At 43.2% G+C, this 12320-nt stretch overlaps 1 long non-coding RNA gene across 3 annotated transcripts in view; it reads left to right on the forward strand.

Moving 5' to 3' along the window:
* Positions 1-12320, forward strand: part of LOC130360699 (uncharacterized) — a 65098-nt gene that overhangs the window by 23557 nt on the left and 29221 nt on the right. Inside the window, exon 3 of one of the 3 annotated variants that reach the window (XR_008890769.1) lies at positions 3814-4345. The exons of the other annotated variants lie outside the window; for them this stretch is intronic. This is a non-coding gene — a long non-coding RNA (uncharacterized LOC130360699). Of the gene's footprint in view, positions 1-3813; positions 4346-12320 lie in introns of those variants that run through there. 3 annotated transcript variants of the gene reach the window in all.

The raw sequence follows: 12320 nt of genomic DNA on the forward strand, positions 1-12320 counted from the left end.
CCTTAGCAATCGAGCTCCGAAAACATAGATCAATGTAATGTAATACCATTACCTTGACCTATGTAGGCTGTCTACTGATGGCTTATGGTAGGCCCCTGGGGGGGGGGGGGGGGGGCAAAAATGTGTTAAAAAACATAACCCCCCTCCCCATAAAAGTTAAAATCACCCCCCTTTTCCCATTTTTCAAATAAAATACTGTAAAAAAAAAAACATATTTGGTATCACTGCATACGTAATTGTCCAAATTATTAAATTATGGCATTCCTGATCATGCACCGTGAATGTTATAAATGCAAAAAAAATTCCAAACACTAAAATTGAGGATTTTTGGTCACATCACGTCCCCCAACAAATAAAAAATAGAGACTGATCAAAAAGTCATAGATATGCAAAATTGTTAAAAACTTCAGCTCATGGCACAAAAAATAAACCCTAACATAGCTCTGTAGGTGTAAAAATATATTTTTTTCTTTTTTCATGAAACTTAATCAAAAATTATCCAAGTTTGGTATCACTGGAATCATACTGACCCATAGAATAAACATAGTATGACAGATTTACAGTATTGTGAACAAAAACTGTATACATTTTTTTAAATTTTTGGTGGGGGAGGGGTGCAGCATTTCACTCTTGGACCCAGGCAGCACAATGTCTAGGGCCGGCCCTGCTCATGTGTGTCGCATACACTGTATATATACAGTATCTTCCATTAGTGAGTACAACCCTCATCCTCAGGTTCTTTACAGTAAAAGCAGTGACACTATGGAACTATGTGCCAGAGTAAGTTGTCTTGATGAACTCAATAAATATTTCGAAAAAGACCAGAATGCATTTCAGGAGCATACAAATATTACAAGTTATAGTTACTAGATTTCTGAAGATGAGTTGTTGAACCAGGGATTTATTTTTATGTAACTGAAATTGAGAAGGAATTTTTAGTCTTGAGGGGGCATTTACAATCTGATTTTTTCATATGTGACTAATATATTTCGGCATCCTGTCAAAAAAGGGATTCTGTCCTATACTGCAGTGTACTGTCACTTTAATGGTCTGAACATTGTTAACTACTGACTATATTTGGGCCATTTCCTGCGGGTATATGTTTATCTAAAGCAGTAGACCATGATCACTAGATGATTACATTTAGCCCATTAAAGTGAATTAGGCTAAAATAGATAGACTTGTCTTTTCAGCCTAACAAATGATGTTACTTTGTGTAGTAAAGGGACACAAAAGGTGTTCCAAGTTGTAAAAGTGTTCCAAGTGGTATAATATAATAATAATATAATATTATTATTGAGTCATTTCAGATTCGGCTTAACACAATGCTTCTTTAAGTTTCTCTTAGATCAGTGTATCCCAGTGTATCCCAGCAGTAGCACACTGATTGGGAAACACTGGCTTAGATAGTGACAGACTGCCAGTGTCTTATAATGCCTTTGATGCATACATAGAAGAAATAATAATATACAGGCAATAATTGATTTACTTAATTTTATGGATAAGTCTATTAAAGCACAACAGTAAATAATAACAGGATCCATACAGTTTTGTCAGGGCTCATATTATACAAAAAAAAAAAAAAAAAATAGAAAACTTGTGTTTTTAGCAAAAACATTAGCATGATTTAGGGCAGGAGCAGACAGGGGTGACATATAAATGTACTGGAACTATTGGCTAAGGATAGGGTCACACACACACAGTGCATCCGCAGCATATTTGACACTGCAGATGTGCTGCCAGTAGTCACAGAGTGACTACAGAGTGAACTCCCTGTAGCGGCCAGGTAGCTCTGTGTGTCAGCTCATGACTGGCAGGGGGAAATCTGCCAATACGAGCAAACCCACCTCCAAACTTCACTGCACACAAAGGGCTGCTGCCGAGTAGCCCTGTGTGTTTGTCCACAGGAGAATATGCCATAGAACGAACTGTTGTAATCATTGTATACACAGACCATAACAGGTTATTTCTTCAGATAAGGTTGTCTCCTGCTGGTTCCAGTAAACCCCTTGACTGAGTCTGAGTACACTATCAGTCGGCCATTAAACCCTTGAGTGATGAAAGGACCTACAGCACTATTAAGATACATTTTCTTTGTATCTTTAAATTGTAGAACAATGCAAGTGATAACTTGAAATCACTTTTATTTGCAAATATGCAGAGAAGTGATGTTATCAGTACAGGGTAACCTTTGTCCATGGGAGCATTTATGGCAAACAGAAAGATGAAAGTCAATTCTGCTGGTACAGTATATTAGACATATTGGTTACAATGACTGTTTACCTATTGCACCTCTGACCTTTTTGTTGTGTTTTCTAATATGTAAACTGTAAGATGTCCTATTGCCAGTGATAAGATAACACAGACAAACTATTCTTTAGCTAAAAACGATTACTGGAAAGAAGCTGCTTCATTAGTTTTTTCTGGGCATTACCGTATATACTCGAGTATAAGCCGAGTTTTTCAGCACGATTTTTCGTGCTGAAAACGCCCCCTCGGCTTATACTCGAGTATATCCCTTCATCAGTGCTCTTTAACCCGCGGACCTCCAGATGTTGCAAAACTACAACTCCCAGCATGCCTGGACACCCATCAGCTGTCGGGCATGCTGGGTGTTGTAGTTTTGAAACCTCTGGAGGTCCGCAGGTTGAAGATCACTGCGGCCTTCGTCATCATCCAGCCCTCCCCCCTTTTGGTTGGTAATCACCTCCCCATCGGCGGGAAGTTAGGGTGAGCTGGTCCGGACCATCTATGCTGCTGGGACCGTCCGGTGGGGATGGTTAGTCATTGCGGGCTGTCGTTCCGGCCCTGGAGTAGTGACGTTGCCTTGACGACGACGCACAGGGACGTTCATGCGCAACGTCCCTGTGCGTCGTCGTCAAGGCAACGTCACTAGTCCCGGGCAGGCCCGAAGCACGGAGAAGAGGCCCCCCCGGTGAAAATGGACAGCCCGCAACGTCTAATCCTCCCCACCGGACGGTCCCTGCAGCAGAGATGGCCCGGACCAGCTCATCCTAACTTCCTGCCGAGGGTAGGTGAGTACAAAACAAAAGGGGGTGGGGGGCTGGATGATGATGAAGGCTGCAGTGGTCTTCAACCTGTGGACCTCCAGAGGTTTCAAAACTACAACACCCAGCATGCTGGGAGTTGTTGTTTTGCAACATCTGGATGTCCGCAGGTTGAAGACCACTGATGAAGGGATTGACAGGCGGTGATGATGAAGGGGGGGTGGGATGATGACGGGGGTCTGGATAATTACATGGGGGGATGATGTATTTCCCACCCTAGGCTTATAGTCGAGTCAATAACTTTTCCTGGGGTTTTGGGGTTAAATTAGGGGCCTTGGCTTATATTCGGATCGGCTTATACTCAAGTATATACGGTAAATGTAGAAAAAAATAAGGTCATCAGTAAGAAAAGATCTCTTGAATAAGCAGTGAAGATGCAAAGGTGGCCGTGTGAATGTTATAAAAGAACATTAGAGTTCGATTTCAAATTATAGCTCCTTCTTGACATTTTTCTCCTTTAGCAGCAGTTGCTAAGTGTGTGTACAAAGTAATGATGATGATTTCTACATTACTAGGTAAACTAACAAGGTAACATGGCTGGACAAAGGAAATCTTGTGACTAAATTGCTTTAAGGTCATAAGTTAATAAGCTTTTGCAAATTGCTGCCAAAAATCATAAGAGCTAGGTAACATGAAAATGGATTAAAAATAACAGGAGTAATAAAAAAAGCCTTATAGAAGACTTAGAATATATTCCATACCAAATTATATTAACAAGATTGTCTTTATGTCTCCTACTCTTTAGAATATGCTTGCCAATTCTTTGCATATATGGATCCCCACCCTCCTCCACCGCGATCTCCGGAATTGGACTCGGCTCTCAGTGAGGCGCGCGTGCGGTGGACAAGACACGCTCCATTAATTTCTACAGGAGTGCCGACTAGACCTGTGTACAGCACTTGGGAATCATTGGTGCTCTCACGCACCTTACTGATCAAATCGGGGTCCCGTTCTGGAGATCAGCAGTCAGGCCCCCGATCAGCTTCCTATTCCTTATCCTGTGGATAGGGGATAAGTTAAATGGGTATTCCAGGATTTTTTTTTATTTGACTATGCTACAGGGGCTGTAAAGTTAGTGTAGGTCATAATATAGTGTCTGTACCTGTGTGTGACGGTTTTCTTACAATTCTTCTGTGATTTTCACCCCAATATTTATTTTTAACAGCATTCAAAATGACTGTTGTCTCTGATTATTCCCAGGTTGCAATGCGGCTGAGACCTGGCTCACTAGTCAGCTGATGACAGGGAGCCTGTCTGCTTCAATGGGTGGAGGGATCAATCTGCAACCAATGCAACAGCTGTAGGCACCCTGATTGAAAACCACAGGTCTTTGAATGGATGCAGCTCATTTATGTTTCAATGGGTGGGGTGGCTGATGTGTGGGAGGGAGGAAAATGGAATTATGGGATATGTATTCAAAAAAAGAAAATTCAAACAGGAAATACCAGTTCATAAAAAGCTAGCCACTGTATTATGGTAATCTCACAACATAGCCATTTAGCCCTAAGACAAGCACAGATCCTTCCTAAGCATGTCCATTAATGTCTGGTACGTACAAAAACCACCTTATGATGGATAACCCCTTTCATTTTGACTGGAGTTCTCCTTTAAAGGGGTACACCGGTGGAAAACTTTTTTTTTTTTTTTTTTTTAAATAAACTGATGCCAGAAAGTTAGACAGATTTGTTAATTACTTCTATTAAAAAATCTTTACCCTTCCAGTACTTTCTAGCAGCTGTATGCTACAGATGAAATTCTTTTCTTTTTGAATTTCTTTTTTGTTTTGTCCTCAGTGCTCTCTGCTGACACCTTTGTCCGTGTCAGGAACTGTCCAGAGCAGCATAGGTTTGCTATGGGGATTTTCTCGTGCTCTGGTCACTTCCTGATACGGGCATCAGGTGTCAGCAGAGAGCACTGTGCACATGACAAAAAAGAAATTCAAAGCATACAGCCGCTAATAAGTACTGGAAGGGTAAAGATTTTTTAATAGAAGTAATTTACAAATCTGTTTAACTTTCTGGCATCAGTTGATTTAAAAAAAAAAAAATGTTTTCCACCGGAGTACCCCTTTAAATTTCAACTTCTTCCTTTGCTCAGCTAGGATATAAGCTACTGTCAAAGGTATCTGGCTTCTGGTATCTGAATCTACTATTAGTGCATTGATATTACGTTAAGCGTTTATTCGCTTGTATTGTTCTAGTTTTACATTTATTAAAGGAGTTATTGAAGGGTGGAGAAACAACCAACTATGAGTAATTCTCTTAGCAAAATCAGCTGCAGGCAGAGCAGGTCATGTACCTGTCTCCCTGTCTAGTGATCAAACATACAACGAGTTATATTTTCCAGCATTTGCACTGAAGTGATATGACTGCCCAACATTTAAATATAGTTGTGTCCATGATCTATCTTAATTCTGTAACTTACAATAACATTTTCTAATGAAGTTCAGTAAAGGCCAAGAAGAGTTTACTGCAATGATTCACTTCATATGAAGAAAGGAGCACCTATAGCTGTCGTCCTCTGCTTTTGTTATGACACATCACAGCAAGTATACTGCAAGCGAGAGCACATAAACTGATCCCAAAAATTGTTGTACCTGAATGGGCCCCAAATTAGTCCAATATTAAATTATACCCACCCCCTTAAAGGGGTACTCCCCTGGAATACTTTTTTTTTTTTTAATCAACTGGTGCCAGAAAGTTAAACAGATTTGTAAATTACTTCGGTAAAAAATCTTAATCCATCCAGTACTTATCAGCTGCTGTATGTTCTTTTCTTTTTGAATTTCCTTTCTGTCTGACCACAGTGCTCTCTGCTGACACCTCTGTCCATTTTAGGAACTGTCCAGAGTAGGAGCAAATCCCCATAACAAACCTATCCTGCTCCAGACAATTCCTGAAATGGACAGAGGTGTCAGCGGAGAGCACTGTGGTCAGACAGAAAATAAATTCAAAAAGAAAAGGTCTTCCTGTGGATCATATAGCAGCTGACAAGTACTGGAAGGATTAAGATTTTTAAATAGAAGCAATTTACAAATCTGTTAAACTTTTGGCACCAGTTGATTAACCCCTTCACGCAGAACGCCCTACATATATGGTGGATGACGCGATACCTTTGCGCATTCTGCCATATATTTACGGTGTTCATTAAATGCTCTCTCCCGCAGCGCTGATCGGGTTAATTAGTTAAAGTTTAGGGGTGTCCTGTGGGAGACCACTCCTGCCCAACTCCCGACACCCCATTTGATTAACCCGATCAGTGATCGGGTGTGCAGGGGCAGCGGGTGTCCAGAGGTCCAGCGGCAGCGTCCACGAGCGTGCCCTCCCCTTACAAGTTGCAAAACTACAACTCCCAGCATATCCAGACAGTCCAGGCATGCTGGGAGTTGTAGTTTTTCAGCATCTGGAGGACCACAGTTTGGAGACCACTGTGTGGTGGTTTCTAAACTGTGGTCCTCCAGATGTTGCCAAACTACAACTCCCAGTATGCCCATACAGCCAATGCCTGCCTGGGCATGCTGGGAGTTGTAGTTTTTCAAGATCTGGAGGACAATGGTTTAGAAACTACTACACAGTGGTCTCCAAACTGTAGTCTTACAGATGTTGCAAAACTACAACTCCCAGCATTCCCAGACAGCCATTTGCTGTCTGGACATGCTGGGATTTGTAGTTTTGCAAGATCTGGAGGGCTACAGTTTGGAAATCACTGTGCAGCGGTCTCTAAACTGTGGCCCTCCAGATCTTGCAAAACTACCAGCATGCCCAGCAACAAGTGTCTGTCAATACATGTGGGGAGTTGTAGTTTTGCAATAGCTGGAGGCACACTGGTTGGTAAACACTGAGTTAGTCTGTTACATAATTCAGTGTTTTCCCACCAGTGTGCCTCCAGCTGTAGCAAAACTGCAACTCCCAGCATGCACAGTCTGTCAGTTCATGTTTAGAGTTGGGGTAGTGGGTAAATTCACATGGGCCGGCGTTTTCAGCTAGTTTCCCAATGCAAGTTTGAGCTGCAACAAATTTTCCACCGCAACTCAAACTCCCAGCGGGAAACTCACTGTAAACCCCCAACTATGTGAATGTACCCTAAAAACACTACACTACCACAAAGAAGTAAAACACTACATATACACCCTTACACAATTACCTCTTCCCCCCCCCCCCCCCCCCCGCCCAATAAAAATGCATTTCCAAAACAGAGCCTCCAGCTGTTGCTCCCGGCATTTGGGGGAAAAAACAGCATTTTAGTGGAATTTTTTTTATTTTTTATTTACACCTCACACTTCAACGAAAAGTCGTCAAACACCTGTGGGGTGTTAAGTCTTACTGTACCCCTTGTTACGTGTCTTGAAGGGTATTTAAAATTATTATCTATTAAAAAATCTTAATCCTTTCAGTACTTATTAGCTGCTGAATACTACATAGGAAATTATTTTCTTTTTGGAACACAGTGCTCTCTACTGACATCATGACAACAGTGCTCTCTGCTGAGATCTCTGTCCTACTCTGGACAGTCCTTAAAATGGACAGAGATGTCAGCAGAGAGCACTGTGGTCATGATGTCAGCAGAGAGCACTGAGTTCCAAAAAGAAAAGAATTTCCTCTGTAGTATTCAGCAGCTGATATATTTTAATAGAAGTAATTTACAACTTCTTGGCACCAGTTGATTAAAACTTTTTGGCACCAGTTGATTAAAAAAAAAAGTTTTCCACCGGAGTACCCCTTTAAGGCCACCTAGTCAGAGTGGGTCCCTAACCTGACACTGGCGTAGTGCTGGGCGGCGACCACTGCCTTCGAGACACCAAGCCCACCAGTGGCATGACCCAGTGGCCAGGCAGCCCCACCAAGCCCCTGGTTCTGGGCCACACCATCCCACAGACAAAGCATTACAATAGCCGCACATCCACCATTTGTATTTTGAGGGTCCAAACGTTCTAAACGGCAAATATCCAATTAAGTCTGCGGTTTTATCAATAAAAAAATTTTTCCCACGGCAATTACTATGCATTTCATTCACAAACTGACCCAGTTCAGAAAAGAGAGAGGGAAATTTAAAAATGAAAGAACAGAAATATAGGTTAGCGCATGATTGCCAACAAACCAGGGGGCCTTCAGCTGTTGCAAAACTGCAACTCCCAGCATGCCCAGACAGCCTTTTGCTGTCAGGGCATGCTGGGTGGCTGTTGTAATTTTGCAACAGCTGGAGGCACCCTGGTAACAGTAACAGAAACACTGTCTTAACGCAAGTGACATGATATGTTATACATAAATCCCCCGACAAACACATCGATCAAACACATCAATCATTCATGCAGCATTCATTCATTCATTCATTTATTCATTCATTCAACATTACATCATGTATAAATGAATCACATAAAATTATACATTATCTTACCTGTCTTAATGTTCTGATCTCCACGGGTCTCTTCTTTTCCGTGCACCCGCTCCCGATAATGGTCCCTTGCTTCTAAATGAATACGAATTTTGTTTTAATTTCGTAGGCATGTACAATTCGTTTTGTTCTGATTTAGGATTCATTCGGATGTAAATATTTCATACATTCGTATCAATCCGAATGTACAAAATATGAACAATTCGGATAAAAACTAATTACGTCCAAAACGAATTTCACATGTCTAGTATTCTACAATCTCCCTTTCAAGAGAATGTAATGGTGTGGGGAGTCCCTTTTACCAGCTCTTCTATTCACAAGAATGGTTCCACCATGGCGACAGTCCGTGAGGGTGCCAAACTTTATCAAACCAAACTTCACAACTGTAGCTCTACACCTTTCCAGGGGTGGCTTTCCCTCTCGTGGGTGGTCCAACATTCTAATATACAGGGCCTCAAGGGTCTTGGTGTCTTGCTGCTGCGCCTCACTGGCGACGCTCCTCTAGAAGATGGCCACATAGTCAGAGTGGGTCCCTAACCTAACACTGGCGTAGCACTGGGCAGCGACCACTGCCTCCGAGACACCAAGCCCACGGGGGGCGTGACTCAGTGGCCAGGCAGCCCCACTTGGTCGGGCAGCAGTGGGGCTGCCTAGCCAATGTGTCGTTCACCCTGTGGGCATGGTGTCTCGGAGGTAGTGGTCGCCGCCCGGCGCTATGCCAGTGTTAGGTTAGGGACCCACTCTCACTAGGTGGCCTTGACGTGGCGAGTGGGCTTGTACTTTTTGATCAAAATGTATACTAACAACCTGTTGGTTTTTAAATTATGCTGAGAAGCAAGTAGATCAAAATACAAATGGTGAATGTGAGGCTATGTTTCTCTGTGTAGTACATTCTTCAGCCTGGGAATTTTCCATCTCAGCCTCGCCTACTTCCTAGGCTGGGACATATAATGATGACCATGGGACTGTGCCCCCTCCAAAGGACTAACTCGAGTGTTCCAATTTACCCTGGACAGAGTAGACTCAGTAATGGTGGGGCTGATGATAACCACCATTTGCACAGCAGCAGCTTGCGCCACTGGGGGGGACAGATGTTGGTGCCTGTTGGGCCGGCCAAACCTCCTCCTCAGCAGGAGTAGGCCAAGGCACTTTAGTTGGTGCCTGCTGGTTAGGCCAAACCTCCTCAGACACAGGAGTAGGCCTGGGCACATCCACAGATGACTTGTTCAGGTACTTTGGTGCCATGACTTGGCAAGTAGATTTCTTCTTCCTCTGGAGATGAGTCTTGAAATTTAGGGGATAGTAAACCGGAGGGATCTGCGTCCCAGTCGTCTGAGGGAAAATATGCAAAGGGAATCTGCGTTGGGTTCTTCAAACGGGTCACTGCTGCCGCCCACTCTCTTCTCACTCTTTGAACTGGAGTGTATTCTACAATCTCCCTTTCAAGAGAGTGTAATGGTGTGGGGAGATAGTCCCTTTTATCAGCTCGTTTATTCTCAACAATGGTTTGTACCTTCTGCCGGGGTTGCTGGCCAGTCTCCATCGTCCTCAGGCAGTGAGACTTTAAGATAGGCCTCCTCGGAAATGATGGAAATTCTTTGTAAACCATCTGCCAGCTCTTGAAATATGTGCGCCACTACCGGAGCGACTTTCCGGGCCTCCGGTGCCAACTTGGGACTCTTCAACCTCGTGCTTGCCTGCTCCGCCATGTTGCTCACCTCACAGACTTCCAGCAAACTGAAGAGTTTCAGTGGCACTGTGTCTTTTATACAGGACTTCGGGAAAATGGCCGCCGGCCAGAAGTGCGTCAGTGGTGCAGCACTGACTTCTGCTCCCCCAGCAACAAGGGGCAGATCTTTACAGTTCCACTTTGGATTCGATACAGCAACATGGTTTCCACACCCAGGGGTGGGACGTTGACCAGCGCGGGACATTTTCGTGCGCTTCTCTGGAACATCTTTAACCCTTTCAGGTACAGGCAATACTTTGTTACGTAGCATAACTTCGGTCCTGATTTTACACATGGTCGGCACAGTTCTTGGACAATTTACAATGGCAAATAACAGTGTTTTCTTCACCTCCCCCTCTATTTCTCAAGCGCTTCGGAATAAAGACTTTTCACTAACGAAGTCCCGTACATTTTCTGGCACAGTTTTTGTTCGCATCTGCGTGCAAATTTTTGGCAATACTGGACACAGTTCAGACTGGGGGGGGGGGGGTACTTTTTTGCATAAGGTGCACACCCGTATCCTGTTCGTAGTACACCAAAAGTTGTGGTGAGGGTGTGATGAGGGCAGATGGAATGACCCTAGGGGCAGGTGGTGTAAACCCCTTGTGTTCGTGACGCCAGGGTGTGGTTTTACCTCTACACTGGTATACTGCTGGATCCCGTGCTAGGCACCTAGACCTGGGAGGTAGTGGACTTGTGGATCTGTGGCTGCGTGGTAGACTTTTGGCCTCTTTAGGACACCAGACACTCTCTCCAGACTTGACCTTGCTGCACTCAGTAGAGAAGAGCATAAGAGTGCGAGCTAGATCCTTCCAGGGCTTATATGGGGGAGACTCAGGAGGGGTCCCATAGTTCAACCTGTAGGTCACATTGTCACTGGTACCTTCCTTGGTTACAATCACATGACAGCAGTACTTAGGAACTAAGTACTAAAGGAATAGAACTAATTATATACATTGCATTGGATAACATGGGCACTTAAGGTGATACATAAGACACAAGCACAGTGGGGGGGTCAGGGGTCATAGAATGGAGTCTGCCTGACAGGGCAGCAAGGGTACAGGGGTGAAAATCCTGTAATGGGCCACCACACTTTTATATATGTTTGGATCACAATTCGTTTTGTATCTATTGTATGTTACACACATTACCTTTACATGACAATATGACCTGTCCTTTACAATGCAAGGTACTTCATCAGGAACTAATTTTGCAATACCAGCTTGCAATCCTGTCATTACAAAATGTGTCTGTCTTCAAGACCGATCCCATTAAAATCATCTCTGAAAACAGAGCAATAAAGTTCTCCCAGCAGCCACTCCCCTATATAGCACAGAAGGAGAAATGAAACTAGAATGCATTTTGCACAGAAAGGAAGCTGCTGCCCTTGTGAAATATATTGCAGTTACAAAAGTTTAAATCAGCACACTTTTTACAAGATAAGGATAATGTAAAAAAAATGTCTGAATGTTACATGCAAAATTATATCATGTATGAGAATATGCTATTTGTGAGAGCATTTACATCAGCTATATTGCTATATGTTATTTGGTATTTCCAACACATTTGCATGGTATCATAGGCTTCACACAACCTAAGCACAAGAGTCAATGAATATGGTAACATTAGGCCAAAATTTATTATCTATATATATATATATATATATATATATATATATATATATATATAAAAAACTCAATTGGGGGAATTTATCAAAACCTGTCCAGAGGAAAAGTTGCCAGTTGCCTATAGCGACCAATCAGCTTGCTTCTTTAATGTTTAACAAGGCCTCTGCAAAATGAAAAAAGCAATCTGATTGGTTGCTATGGGCAACTGGGCAAATTTTCCTTTGCATAGGTTTTGATAACTCTCCCCCAATGTGTGTATGTATGTGTATGTTCCAGCATCACTTTCAAATGGCTAAAGATATTAACATGAAACTTGGGGGAGTTTTAGACTTCCGGTTCCGGCGCTGCCAAACACGGTCGCAGCTAAGCGAGCTCCCACACCTCCCGGCTACTCATCACTCGCTCGCTGACCGGCAAGTGAATCCCCTGGAGGCTCAGCAACCCCTGGACCTGCGAGCAGCTACCCTGCTTTTGTATTGAGCGGTATCTTCTGTGGAGCAGTCA

Source organism: Hyla sarda, chromosome 3 (assembly GCF_029499605.1).
Source record: "Hyla sarda isolate aHylSar1 chromosome 3, aHylSar1.hap1, whole genome shotgun sequence".
Classification (NCBI taxonomy): domain Eukaryota; kingdom Metazoa; phylum Chordata; class Amphibia; order Anura; family Hylidae; genus Hyla; species Hyla sarda.